Here is a 12,794-nt window from a genome sequence, read left to right as displayed (position 1 = left end):
ACCAAGTGACCTCAGCCACTCCTCATAAGCCTTGCCCTCAAGGCCTTTCACCATCTTGGTCGCCCTCCTCTGGACACATTCTAATAGTCTGATGTCCTTCTTATAGTGAGGTGCCCAAAACTGCACACAGTACTTGAGGTGGGGCCGCACCAGTGCAGTGTAGAGTGGGACAATCACCTCCCTCGACCTGCTAGCTATGCTGTGTTAGATGCACCCCAGGACACTGTTGGCCCTTTTGGATGCCAGGGCACACTGTTGCCTCATATTTAACTTGCCATCAACTCAAAGCCCCAGATCTCTTTCTGTGGGGCTGCTCTCCAGCCCATCATCCCCCAATTTGTATGTATAACAAGCATTACCCCATCCCAGGTGCAGAACCCAGCACTTGCTCTTGTTAAACTTCATACGGTTGGTGATTGCCCAGCTCTCTAGTCTATCCAGATCTCTCTGTAAGGCCTCTCTACCCTCAAGGGAGTCCACAGCTCCTCCTAGTTTAGTATCATCGGCAAACTTACTTAATGTACATTCGACTCCTGTGTCCAGATCATTTATAAAAACGTTAAGGAGCACTGGCCCTAAAATTGAGCCCTGGGGAACCCTACCGGTGACTGGCCACCAGCCTGATGTAACCCCATTTACTATAACTCTTTGAGCCTGACCCGTCAGCCGATTGTTCACCCGATGTATTATGGACTTGTCTAGCTTTATGCTGGATGTTTTGTCCAGAAGGATACTGTGAGAGGCAGTATCAAAAGCTTTGCTAAAATCCAAAAAACCCACACCTACTGGCTTCCCTTGGTCAACTAGGTGGATGACCTTGCCATAAAAGGAAATTAAGTTAGTTAAGCAGGACTTTCTCCTCGTGAACCCATGTTGGCTATGACCAATGACTGCATTGTCTCTCAAGAGTTTCTCAGTAACTCCCAGAATAACCTTCTCCGTAATTTTACTAGGCACTGAAGTGAGACTGACAGGCATGTAGTTACTAGGGTCTTCCTTCTTACCCTTCTTGAAAACTGGGACAACATTTGCCAGCTCCCAGTTGACTGGGACCTCTCCAGACTCCCAAGACCATTGAAAAATAATGGAGAGAGGTCCCGTGATAACATCAGCCAGCTCTTTCAGTACCCTGGGATGAATCCCACTGGGCCCCATAGACTTATGTGCATCCAGCTGGAGCAGCAAGTCTCAAACAACTTCAGAGTTGGCTGGGAGTTCATCACCCCCTGTGGAATTATTAGTAAAATTAAGGTTTTACATCTGAAAATTAAAGTTTATATGGAAAACGTAGCATTGTTCACCCACTGAAGAAAAGCATAAAATCAAAAGGAGCTCTGAGGATGGGACACAGCTGCAGCAGGCATGCGAGGAATCCACTAACACAGCAACTCCCTGCAACGTACCATAGAGGATGGAGCGGAGTGGAGACTCTGTGGCCATGCTCCATGATGATAAAGCGGGAAGAAATGGTCCTCTAGAACTGATAAGCAGCTCATCTGGCCCCCTGAGCCAACAGGTTTTCAAAACCTTGCCAAAGTGCTATCCTTTTGTGAACTTTGCTTGTTTTAATATCATTTTAATACCAAAACACACCTCCATCCTGAAGGCTACCTGCCTCCGAGGTGTGACCACTCCACTTTGAGTCTGCGCCCTCGATTTTTTGTAAACTATACCTTTAAACGTGAAGCGAGAGAATTTTACACCAATCATGATAAAAGGTATGTATGACTACAGTCACTCAAACTCCGCCTTAAATGTAGAAAGGATATAAAAATAGCCAGGGAAATAGGGGATTTTCGGAGAAGAAGATAACACCGTGAGCAAGTCAAGGGAAACTCCACCTCAGGCTGCCTCTGACAACTGGGATCGACCGTCGGGCTGAGCCTTGCTTCTCCCACCCTTGGGACGCCTTGAGTGAGACTTAGATTAAGCGCTTTTCTCGGGAGTCTTAGAAATCTCTCTAGAGAGTTACTCCCTAATGTTTATAGCCAGGCTGTATTATTTATAAACTTTTCATGCGTTTTATACCTGATAACATCATATATGCACGTGCTTTCTTGCAGACAGTCACTATCACCGGCATTTCAAAAAACCTATATACCTGTTACACAAATAAAACTGCACTGTTTAAGTAGCCAGTTGTCACAGTTTCTCACTGAATGCGACCAGACCCTAGAGAGCGGCCATGCTAGTTCATGAGCACGACTGGACTGAAGGTGCAGACCGCTATTAGTGTATCCAGAATCGTCGTAGTTTAATATACATATTAAACGCGACTGGAATGGTAGTGGCAAATTGGATATCACTCAGAATTTAAACCTAGCCGCACCTAGCCTCCCATTTCAGTGAGGAGAGTTAGAACGCAAGGAGGTTTATTTTCTGCCAAATTAACGCAACAGAAAATTGGCGTCACGGACAGGATTGCCATGGATAGACTGCTGCAAAAATACGGTTTTGCCCCTTCCCAAACCGGGAAGGAGTGGGCCCAGAAGTTTTGGAAGGACAAAGAGAAAGTAGTAGAAAGTACTGAACAGTGTCAGGTTTCACAAAAGCTCCGAACAGGTAAAGGTAAAGGAGCGATTTGTGCGGTGTTAGGCGCCTGTTTATCTTGTGCACAAAAAAAAGCTAAGGAAACCTGTTGGGGTCGATGTAGCTTGAGAATTAGCACGACTAGGCCGCTTAAGCAAAACAGCATGATTTAATAGGCTGCTGGAAAAGGCAGCTAAGAATAGCCATTGATAGCAAAAACAAGATGTGTTCAAGGACGTGGAGGCAGTCTGTTGCTATTGGCGTTAGTGCATAGTTACCAATTATAAGGGAATGTGGGGCGTGTGAACAGTGTGTGATTTATGTCTGTAGCCTATCCGATGCAAGCATAATCGTGTGTATAGATATGGCAAATGTATATAACCACAGAAGCAGGGGAATAAAAGTATCCGACTGTGTATCTTACCAATGCGTGTGAGAATCGTTCCCGTCCTTTCACGGATGCTGAGACTCGGCAGAAGCCCCTGCTCCTACTCTGGTCTCTGCCGTAGAACAGGCAGCTTTAAAATCAGGAAATGAGGTGCCAAAATCAGCATTACCTTTCCAGAAGGAGACAGGAGAAAAATTAGAAACTCAGGTTAGTAAACTTACAAGCCAAGTTGATGAGCTCTTGGGGGAAAATAGAAATTTAGAATATCGAAATGCTAGACTCAGGGGTGAGGCTCAGCAACTTAGGATGTTGTTGGAAAAGATGAATGGACTTTTAGATAAAATGCAGCCTTCTGCCCCGGTCCAGCAGATTTGTAGGTTAATGTGTTGCCCGAGTTCAGGAACACAGACTGAAGATTTTTGGTGTAACAGTGATGAAGAGGAGGTCAGTGAAGTCGAAGGGACTTTTAAATCCCAAGTGATTCCCTTGCGACCTCTAATTAAAACTGAAATTGCTGTTGATGATGATGATGAGATCCATACCACTACACGTACTGTGCCATGGACACCAACAGAGTTGGATAGAATAAGAGAGAAGTACTCGAGGTGGCCAAGCAAGTCAGCTGTTGAATATGTGTAGCGAGTTTCTGCTGAGGGCGGAGATAGAATTATGTTCAGTGAGGATGAAGCGGGAGACACCTGGGGACCTGGAGTGTTTTCAACCACTATGCCGGGAGATCATTGCTATTCCCTAACCGCTCAAGCAGCCTACTGGGCAGGCGGTATGGATCCGCAGGAAAGGGGAGAGCCACTAGAGATTAGAGCTAAGGGTTACTCTGACCTGTCTGCAGCAGTACGAAAAGCCCCTCTCATCCGTGGTCTCCCCGATTGCCTTAAGCCATTTATGGTCGAAACTCTAAACCGCATACGGGAGATTCGTGATAAGCCTAACCGCGGTTGGGGTCGGCGTAACCATATACCCACCTGGAATGGATATGTACAGGAAATAGACAAATACGGGTGCCAAATGGGCTGGGCTACCCTAACTAGTGAAAAGCCCCCCGATCCTACCCGAAGGATTCTCCAGGTCCACATAAAAAACTCCAAATCTGATCGAATGCATACTCACAACCTTAAATCTGACGGGAGATTTCAACCTGATAAGGAGCGAAATGAGTTGTGGCGTAAAGCCCTGGACATGGGGGTACCTCGACAGCTCCCGCACAGTGTCCCTGCGGAAGATCTCCATGCACTGGTCCAATCCTTAACTAGAAAAAATAATTCGGTTGGGGTAAAGCATCCAACTGGAGAATCTCCCGGTTATGACAGTGTTGTGCCTTCTGCACCAGAATCTAACTTGATTGATTTGTCAGAGTCCCAGCAAAAAAACTCCCATCCCCGGGGAGGGCAGTGAGCCACCCTGATACTAGCAATTCAATGGCTCCCTGGTAAAGTCAACGAACCTATTATTGCCCTTCCCACTGGACCCCGAAAAATATTAACCGAATTTCTCATCGATACCGGGGCCCAAATGTCAGTTATCACTAATAAAACAGCACAACTTTTGGGCATAAAACCCACCCAACGCAAAGTCAAATTTATGGGGATTGATGGTGTGATAAAAACATGCCCCACTGCAAAAATTGCCCTCTGGTTACCAGGAGAACAGAGAATGACCAGGAAAGAAGTGTTAGTGGGTGCTGCACACACTAATCTTTTAGGATTTGATTTGCTGCGCGGGCGAGTGTGGAAACGCCCCGATGGAAATGTGTGGAGCTTTGCAGGACATGAAAAAGGGTTAGGCACAGTGGCATTGAGTCTGCTAGAAACCTCCATACTGTTACCCCCCTCTAAAATCACTAATGTTCGGCAGCACCCGTTGCCAGCAGCGGCACTTACCGGTATTGGCGGGGTGGTAGTAGAATTGGAAAAAAGAGGTATCACTGGAAGGACTCATTCACCTTATAATTCACCGGTGTGACCAGTAAAGAAACCCACTGGACAATGGCGTTTCACAGTAGATTATTGACGCCTAAATGCCAATATTGCACCCCTAACTGCTGCAGTTCTGAATATTGCTGAAGTGGTGACAATAATACAAGGAGCTGCCCATTCCTGGACGGCTGCCTTAGATGTTAAAGACATGTTTTTCATGACTCCCCTCCACGAGCAGGACAAAGCACAGTTTGCATTCACTTGGAAAGGCATCCAATATACTTTTAACTGACTTCCACAGGGGTATAAACATTCCCCCACCATCGCTCACAATGCTTTGGCTAAGGTTTTAGCAGAGATCCCTGTTTCTCCTGGATGTACAGTATACCAGTACATTGATGATATCCTGATAGGGGGAAGAGGATCAAGAGAGTGTAAAAGACACCATGGAAAAGATCCGGACAACACTGCTTGAGTTAGGACTGGAAATTCCAGACTCAAAGTGTCAGGGACCTGCACAGGAAGTTAAATTCCTGGGGGTCTGGTGGATTAAAGGAGCTGCTTCTGTCCCTCAGGATACCCTGAAAAAAATAGAAGAAGGACAAAATCCATCTTCATGTTCTCACTGTGACCAAGACAGCCACCAATCACCACTTCACCCATGAGTCCCTCTCTGTTTACAAACAACAAATCTAGGAGGGCACCTTTCCTAGTCTGCTCCCTTAGCATCTGCACCAAGAAGCTGTCTTCAACGTGCTTCAGGAATTTCCTGGACCTGTTTGTGTCTGCTGTATGATATTCCCAGTTGGCGTCTGGGAAGTTAAAATCACCCATAAAGACAAGGGCAGCTGATCTAGAGATATCCCTTAATTCCTTGTCACTGATGTCATCATCCTGGCTGAGTGGTCGATAGTGGACTTCCACAACAACATCCGCTGTATTTGCTTTCCCTTTAATCCTTACCCAGAGGCTCTCAACAGCGGCTGCGCCAACTGCAAGTGCCATACAATCCAACCCCTCCCTTATATACAGCGCCACACACCACCCCCCACCCCTGCCTCGCCTGCCCTGCCTATCCCTCCTGAAGAGCCTATAACCATCCATCATGGCACACCAGTCACAGGGCTCATCCCACCAGGTTTTGCTTGTGCCAATGATGTCGTAGCTCTGGGACTGGGCCAAAGCTTCTAGCTCCTCTTGTTTATTCCTCGTGCTGCGTGCATTAGTATAGAGACATTTCAGATGTGCTCCAGTGTACTCAGCACATTGTGGAGCAGACCGAAGGACCTCGCTAGCACACTGTCCTGCAAACATTGGCGTGCCATCCCATAGCTTATCCCTAGCGAGCCCGGTTTTATCCCTTTCCCCTTCAAATCTAGTTTAAAGCTCTTTCAATGAGCCCTGCTAACTCTTGTGCAAAGATCCTTTTCCCCCTTTGAGAAAGGTGTACCCCATCTGTCACCAACAGGCCTGGTGTCGTGTAGACTGACCCATGACCAAAAATCCCAAAATTGTGGCGGTGACACCAGTCACGGAGCCAGGTATTGATCAGCTGGGTCTTCCTGTTTCTTCCAACAACATTCCCTGCAACTGGAAGGATAGAGGAAAACACTATTTGTGCTCCTGATCCCTTAATCAGTCGTCTCAAGACCCTGAAGTCTCTTTTGATTGCCCTTGGACTTCTTATTGCAACTTCGTCGCTGCCTACATGAAAAAGCAACAACAGATAATAATCCAAGGGCCGTACCAGGCAGATAGTTTTCTCGTAACATCTTTAACCCGGGCCCCAGGGAGGCAGCAGACTTCCCTAAGAAGTGGGTCTGGTGAAGATCCATCTTTTTGACAAAAAGTTCTTTCACAAAATCAAAAACATTCGTTGGCAAAATAAACCAAATCTCTAGGATTCAGCTGAAAACACAAATGGTGAAGAGCTATGGTGCCCATTTTTAACATGATCAGGCTCCATAATGCTCAGTTCCTCTCTCCAAATGCAGCAACTATTTTGAAAGTACATGGCATTTTAAATTTCATAACAGGACAGGTAAATGAAAGCTACAAACTTTACTTTGGTTCCCACATAAAAACCTTAAAACATTTACTGAATCTGTGTTACAGTATATTGTAAGCCTACAGTTAAGGGTTTGACATGACAATAAATGTTTCGTACTCACAAAAATGGAGGTGGAGTAGAATGCAGTATATAGTACCTCAAAATTAACTTTCTGCATGCTTTGATTTTCAAAATAATCAAAAGAAGCCTGTATCTATATACATACACCCCGTTTCCCCTCCATTGGTAAGATTTCTACACTTCAGGAAAAAAATATGATTACCACTTCAGCTCTCACTAAGTACTCATGTAATTTGTAATTCAAACATGCAATAAGTAAAGAAGTTGGAAAAGTGATAGTGTTCTGACACAGTGTTCTGGTGGCATAAGCTCTGGAACTGTTGGTTCCCCTCCCCACCAATATTTCACACATTCAATATTTGGAAAAAGCTAGATGTTCTTTTTTTAAAAAAGCCTCATTACATATTTTGTGGATGTGCATATACTTGAATGCGTGTGTATGGGAAGAAATGAAAATAAGAAGTGGAGGGGAATAGAAGAAATTTGAGAGTTAAAAAAACCCCACACCAACCTGATAGAGGGGATTGTAAGAAATGTGAAACTATAACAAAGAAGCCTTAATATTTTCTATTTTTTAGTAGTCTTTAGTACTGTAACTTGTATTTCTGCATGCATAGTGATCTAACGATGTAACTGTTACACTAATCCCTGTTTTCTCATTAAGGAATGTAGTGGAAGGACATGGGCACAAGCTATCACTTAGTGGTTAGACAAAATAATTAAGTGAAACAAAAGTGGTCTTGGTTCTCAGCAAATAATTGGGATAATTGTGGGATAGAAGAGACTCCTAAATAATTCTACTCCAGACAGCTCGGCCTTGGGAGGGCAAATGCGCCAAGCTACAGAGATAAGGAGGCACCAAGAGAGCAACAAGACTAGAGCCAAACAACCTGAAGGACATGATATACGTGATCCTAGAACTGAGTTTGCGCAGAAACAAATGTCAATCAGTGAACAGCATGATGCAGAGGATGGGCCTTCATCTTGGGACCCCCGAAGACCACCCAAAGATGCTAACAGACATGCGTGAAAGATATGCTAATTAGTTCCTAGAAATATAATGAATATTTACATGTGTGATTGTATTTAACCTGAAGCAACAGGGTGGCCTGTGTGCACGTTTGGAGGAGAAATCCCCCGTGTGCCCTGCGCCGCAATAAAGAATACCTGCTTAACAGTATACATTGTACTGTTAGGTTTTTCCTACCGGATCTTCAAATCAAACCCTAATGGCAATGAAAATATCACATGCATAAAAAGCCTTCATTAAGCAAACTCTTAAAAGCTGCCCCAAAAATCCTGCAAGAGAATACAAGAAGTCCAAAATATTTGGATTCTGAACTAGTGAAACTCTCTCTCTTCCTCTCAATGTGTGTGCATTTACTATCCTCTTGAATTGCTCAACAATATTTTTTCCTTCAATTTTATCATATTTTTCTCTAAACCCAGAAATGTGCAGGGCTAGAAGAGAAAGCATGCATAATTTTTAATGAAGTCCAGTAAAAAAATGCAAGTGAAAATTGTGAGAAGTATACGACAAATAATGCTAATGCAACATATCACATATTAAGCTAAGTTTTAACTGATGACGTCTTCAGTACCCTCTTTGGGAGCATTCCTAGAATGCATTTTCAGAGAGGTTCCAATCCTACAAAAAAGGCATGTTTGTAACTGAATGACAGGGAGCAGTAACATTGCTTTTAATATATGTCACACTGGAAAGAATTGTATGAACATGTGAAGTAATAGTATAAATCAAACCTGTATCACAGTGAATATAGAAAATGCATTAGCTTTGTTATTTCACAGTTTTAACTGCTTTCAACACAATAGATTTAACGACTACTGAAGGAATTTCTTTTAATATGGAAAGATTCTGGCAGATATTCACAAAGGTTTTGCTTAAATTTTATTAAAAATAATTAAGCATTTTGAAAGCCTGAAATAAAGAATTACAGATGACAAAACCTTTCAGTAACCCAAGACAACTCATTAAGCCACAGAAATTATATCAGGATCTGACAGTTATTCTGCTTAAGATGAGAGGTGTGTTATGCATGCAAAAATACTGTTATCTTAATTAAGATAGTTAATTGTTTTGTTGAATTGTTTGGAGTGATATGAAAATTAGACTCTTTTAAGGAATCACAGAATAGTTGAGGTTGGAAGGGACCTCCGGAGATTGTCTAGTCCAACAACCCACCCCTCCACCCCCCTCCAAACAGGATACACTAGAGCAAGTTCCTCAGGGCCATGACCAGTTGGGTTTTTAATATCTCCAAGGACAGAGACTCCACAACTCTCCGGGCAACCTGTCCTAGTGTTTGACCACCCTCACAGCAAAAAAAAAGGGGTTTTTTTCTTATGTTTAAATGGAATTTCCTGTAAGATACCGTTTGTGCCCATTGCCTGTTGTCCTGTCACTGAGAAGGGTCTGGCTCCATTTTCTTTACTTCCTCCCATCAGGTATTTAGACACATTGATAAGATGCCCCCCCCGAGCCTTCTCTTCTCCAGGCTAAACAATCCCAGCTCTCTCAGCCTCTTCCTTATGTCAGATTCTCCAATCTCTTAATTATCTTAGTGGTCCTTTATTGGACTCACTCTAGTATGTCCACTTCTTTCTTGCGGTTGGAAGCCTAGAACTGGACACAGTACTCCAGATATGCTCTCATCAGTGCTGAGCAGATATTTGGTATAGGCTTAGTTGACTCTGATGCCTCCCTTGACGGAGCTTGTTCCTCCTGATGCCATGAAAAGCCGGAGTTGAAGACTCAATAGTTGGAAGGCTATTAAGTAGGTATTCTTTATTACAGCGCTGGGCACGCAGGGGATCACAGACTCACAGAATGTTAGGGGTTGGAAGGGTCCTCAGTAGGTCATCTAGTTCAACTCCCCTGCTGAAGCAGGGTCACCTACAGCAGGCTGCACAGGACCTTGTCCAGGCGGGTCTTGAATATCTCCAGAGAAGGAGACTCCACAACCTCCCTGGGCAGCCTGTTCCAGTGCTCCGTCACCCTCAGAGGGAAGAAGTTCTTCCTCATGTTCAGCTGGAACTTCCTGTGCTTCATTTTGTGCCCATTGCCCCTTGTCCTGTCGCTGGGCACCACTGAAAAGAGACTAGCCCCATCCTCCTGACACCCACTCTTGAGATATTTGTAAGCATTTATTAGGTCCCCTCGCAGCCTTCTCTTCTTCAGGCTGAACAAGCCCAGCTCCCTCAGCCTTTCCTCGTAGGAGAGATGCTCCAGTCCCCTCACCATCCTCGTAGCCCTCCGCTGGACTCTCTCCAGTATCTCCTCATCTTTCTTGAACTGGGGAGCCCAGTTGGGATCTCTCCTCCAAACGTGTGCACCGAAAGGACACACTTACTAGGTATTTATGCTATGTTAACATATACATTCATTACATTTCCAAGAAATGCTTATCATAGTTTTACCAAAAACTCATTAGTATATGATAATGTCCTTCACACATGTTTGTCGGCGTCTCTCGGTGATGGCGGGGTCTTCAGATTATCCTGCAGCCTCCTTATCTCTGTAGTTTGAATACCTGCTCTCCCAAGGCCCAGCCGCCTAAAGGGATTATTCAGGAGTCTCTTAAAAAATTGCATTACTTTGTTTTTCCCTTGGACTAAGAGCTTGCACATAGACAGCTACCACGGCTTAGTGATGCATGTTATCTTGTTGCACCTTAGTAATGTTGACTGTCTGTGCCCTTGTTTTCAAGTGTATTTAGAACATGCAAACTACACCAAGGGCTACTTGGAGAACCTTTCTATAGTAAGGCTTCATTCTCTTTAATGTACAGAAGTACATGCTATTTCTTTTTTTTTTTTTATTTTAACCCTTTCTAACTGTGCTGCCACCTAGCTTATACACTTGGGGAGATGCGTGGTGTGCAGAAATGCAATTTGTACTTTCATTTCCTAACTTATAGTTAGGAAACGCTATGCCTAACATTGTTCTTGGTCATTGTCAGTCTTTGATTCAGTATAATACATCTCTCCTCTTCAGTGTGTGTGCATGTGCACATGTATATGTGTTAGTCAAATGTTCCATTGCCTATATAAACTGCGTGTTGCCTGTGTGATTAGTGAAGCTCTCCTATGGCTACCTGCACCAACACAAAGATTGGCTTGTGTTGTGGGTTAACCCCAGTAGGCAGCTAAGCACCACACAGCTGCTCACTCACTTCCCCAACAATAGGATGGGGGAGAGCATTGGAAGGACAAAAGTGAGAAAACTTGTGCGTTGAGGTAAAGGAAGCTTAACAGGTAAAGCAAAAGCTGCATGCGCAAGCAAAGCAAAATAAGGAATTCATTCACTGCTTCACATTCATAGGCAGATGTGGGAATCGGCTGGGCCGCGGGCGGCCTTGACGGTCTTGATGGAATAGAGCCATATCTATGAGCTAATTATTTTGTGCACCTGTGGCTTAAAAACAGGAGGAAAGGAACAAAGAAACAGGATGGGAAAATCCAATGCTTTGATAAGCGTGAAGGTCGTGTGAACGGGCGCATGATGACCAATCAGAAGAACAAAGGAGCTACATGCCAAAAGACCCTCACCAATGAGACTCTGGGGGTGGGGGACAAGGGGATATAAAAATATTATGATTAACCATTAAAGTGCTTCTGCTGCTGCTTCTGCTTCTGCTTGCTTTTGCTTGCTATGTGACTGTCATAACTTATTGTGGCGTGCTGCCACAAATGGTGACCCCGACGTGAGGAAATCTCACTGAGGCATCGACCGCGGACGGTGAGCGGTGACGGCAGAGCCCAACGAAGCTGTTGGACGGACAAGGAGAGTCCGTAGCCGGCCGGCAGTTTCGACACCTGGAGAGGTGAGCCGTTGGGAACACGGGCACGCAAATTTCTGTAGAAGAAAGGTCTATCCTGAATATACTAATGTGTATACTCAAAAAGCGCAGCATTAAGTATGAAGAACGAGCTGCGCGCATGCTTTTGCTATGCTGTAAGCGTAATGAGCTGCCTGCTACTGCTAAAACTGCCTTTGATGTAGAGACATGGGAGGAAGCAGGAAAAAAACTGTTTGAGGCTGCTTCTAAAGGGGATCAGGTTGCAACCCAGTCTCTGAAGACATGGCGATTGGTTAAAGACTCACTAGCTCAGCTGCGGGCGGATAAAAAAGCAAAAGCTGCTGCTGCGAGTGCTACCGACCCCGAGCCTTCTCCTCAGCCGGTGTCGCCTTCTACCTTCCCCCTGCACACGGCACCACAACTCCCCCCTACTGAAGGGGAGATACTGGAGAGAGTCCAGCGGAGGGCTACAAGGATGGTGAGGGGACTGGAGCATCTCTCCTACGAGGAGAGGCTGAGGGAGATGGGCTTGTTCAGCCTGAAGGAGAGAAGGCTGAGAGGGGACCTAATAAATGCTTATAAATATCTCAAGAGTGGGTGTCAGGAGGATGGGGCCAAGCTCTTTTCAGTGGTGCCCAGTGACAGGACAAGGGGCAATGGGCACAAACTGAGGCACAGGAAGTTCCGTCTGAACATGAGGAAGAACTTCTTCCCTCTGAGGGTGACGGAGCACTGGCACAGGCTGCCCAGGGAGGTTGTGGAGTCTCCTTCTCTGGAGATATTCAAGACCCGCCTGGACAAGATCCTGTGCAGCCTGCTGTAGGTGACCCTGCTTCGGCAGGGGGGTTGGACTAGATGACCCACAGAGGTCCCTTCCAACCCCTACCATTCTGTGATTCTGTGATTCTGTGATTTGATTGTATAAATTGAAGAGACACGTTGCTGCTCGGCGCACACGACTTTGGTGGGACTACCCCCCATGCTGCCCGGCG

General features: G+C 45.1%; 1 pseudogene; it reads right to left on the bottom strand.

Moving 5' to 3' along the window:
* Positions 1-12,794, bottom strand: part of LOC142365481 (SWI/SNF-related matrix-associated actin-dependent regulator of chromatin subfamily A member 2-like) — a 146,909-nt pseudogene that overhangs the window by 108,614 nt on the left and 25,501 nt on the right.

The sequence above is a fragment of the Opisthocomus hoazin genome, chromosome W, assembly GCF_030867145.1.
Source record: "Opisthocomus hoazin isolate bOpiHoa1 chromosome W, bOpiHoa1.hap1, whole genome shotgun sequence".
Lineage (NCBI taxonomy): Eukaryota > Metazoa > Chordata > Aves > Opisthocomiformes > Opisthocomidae > Opisthocomus > Opisthocomus hoazin.
This window is presented reverse-complemented; position numbering and strand designations above follow the sequence as displayed.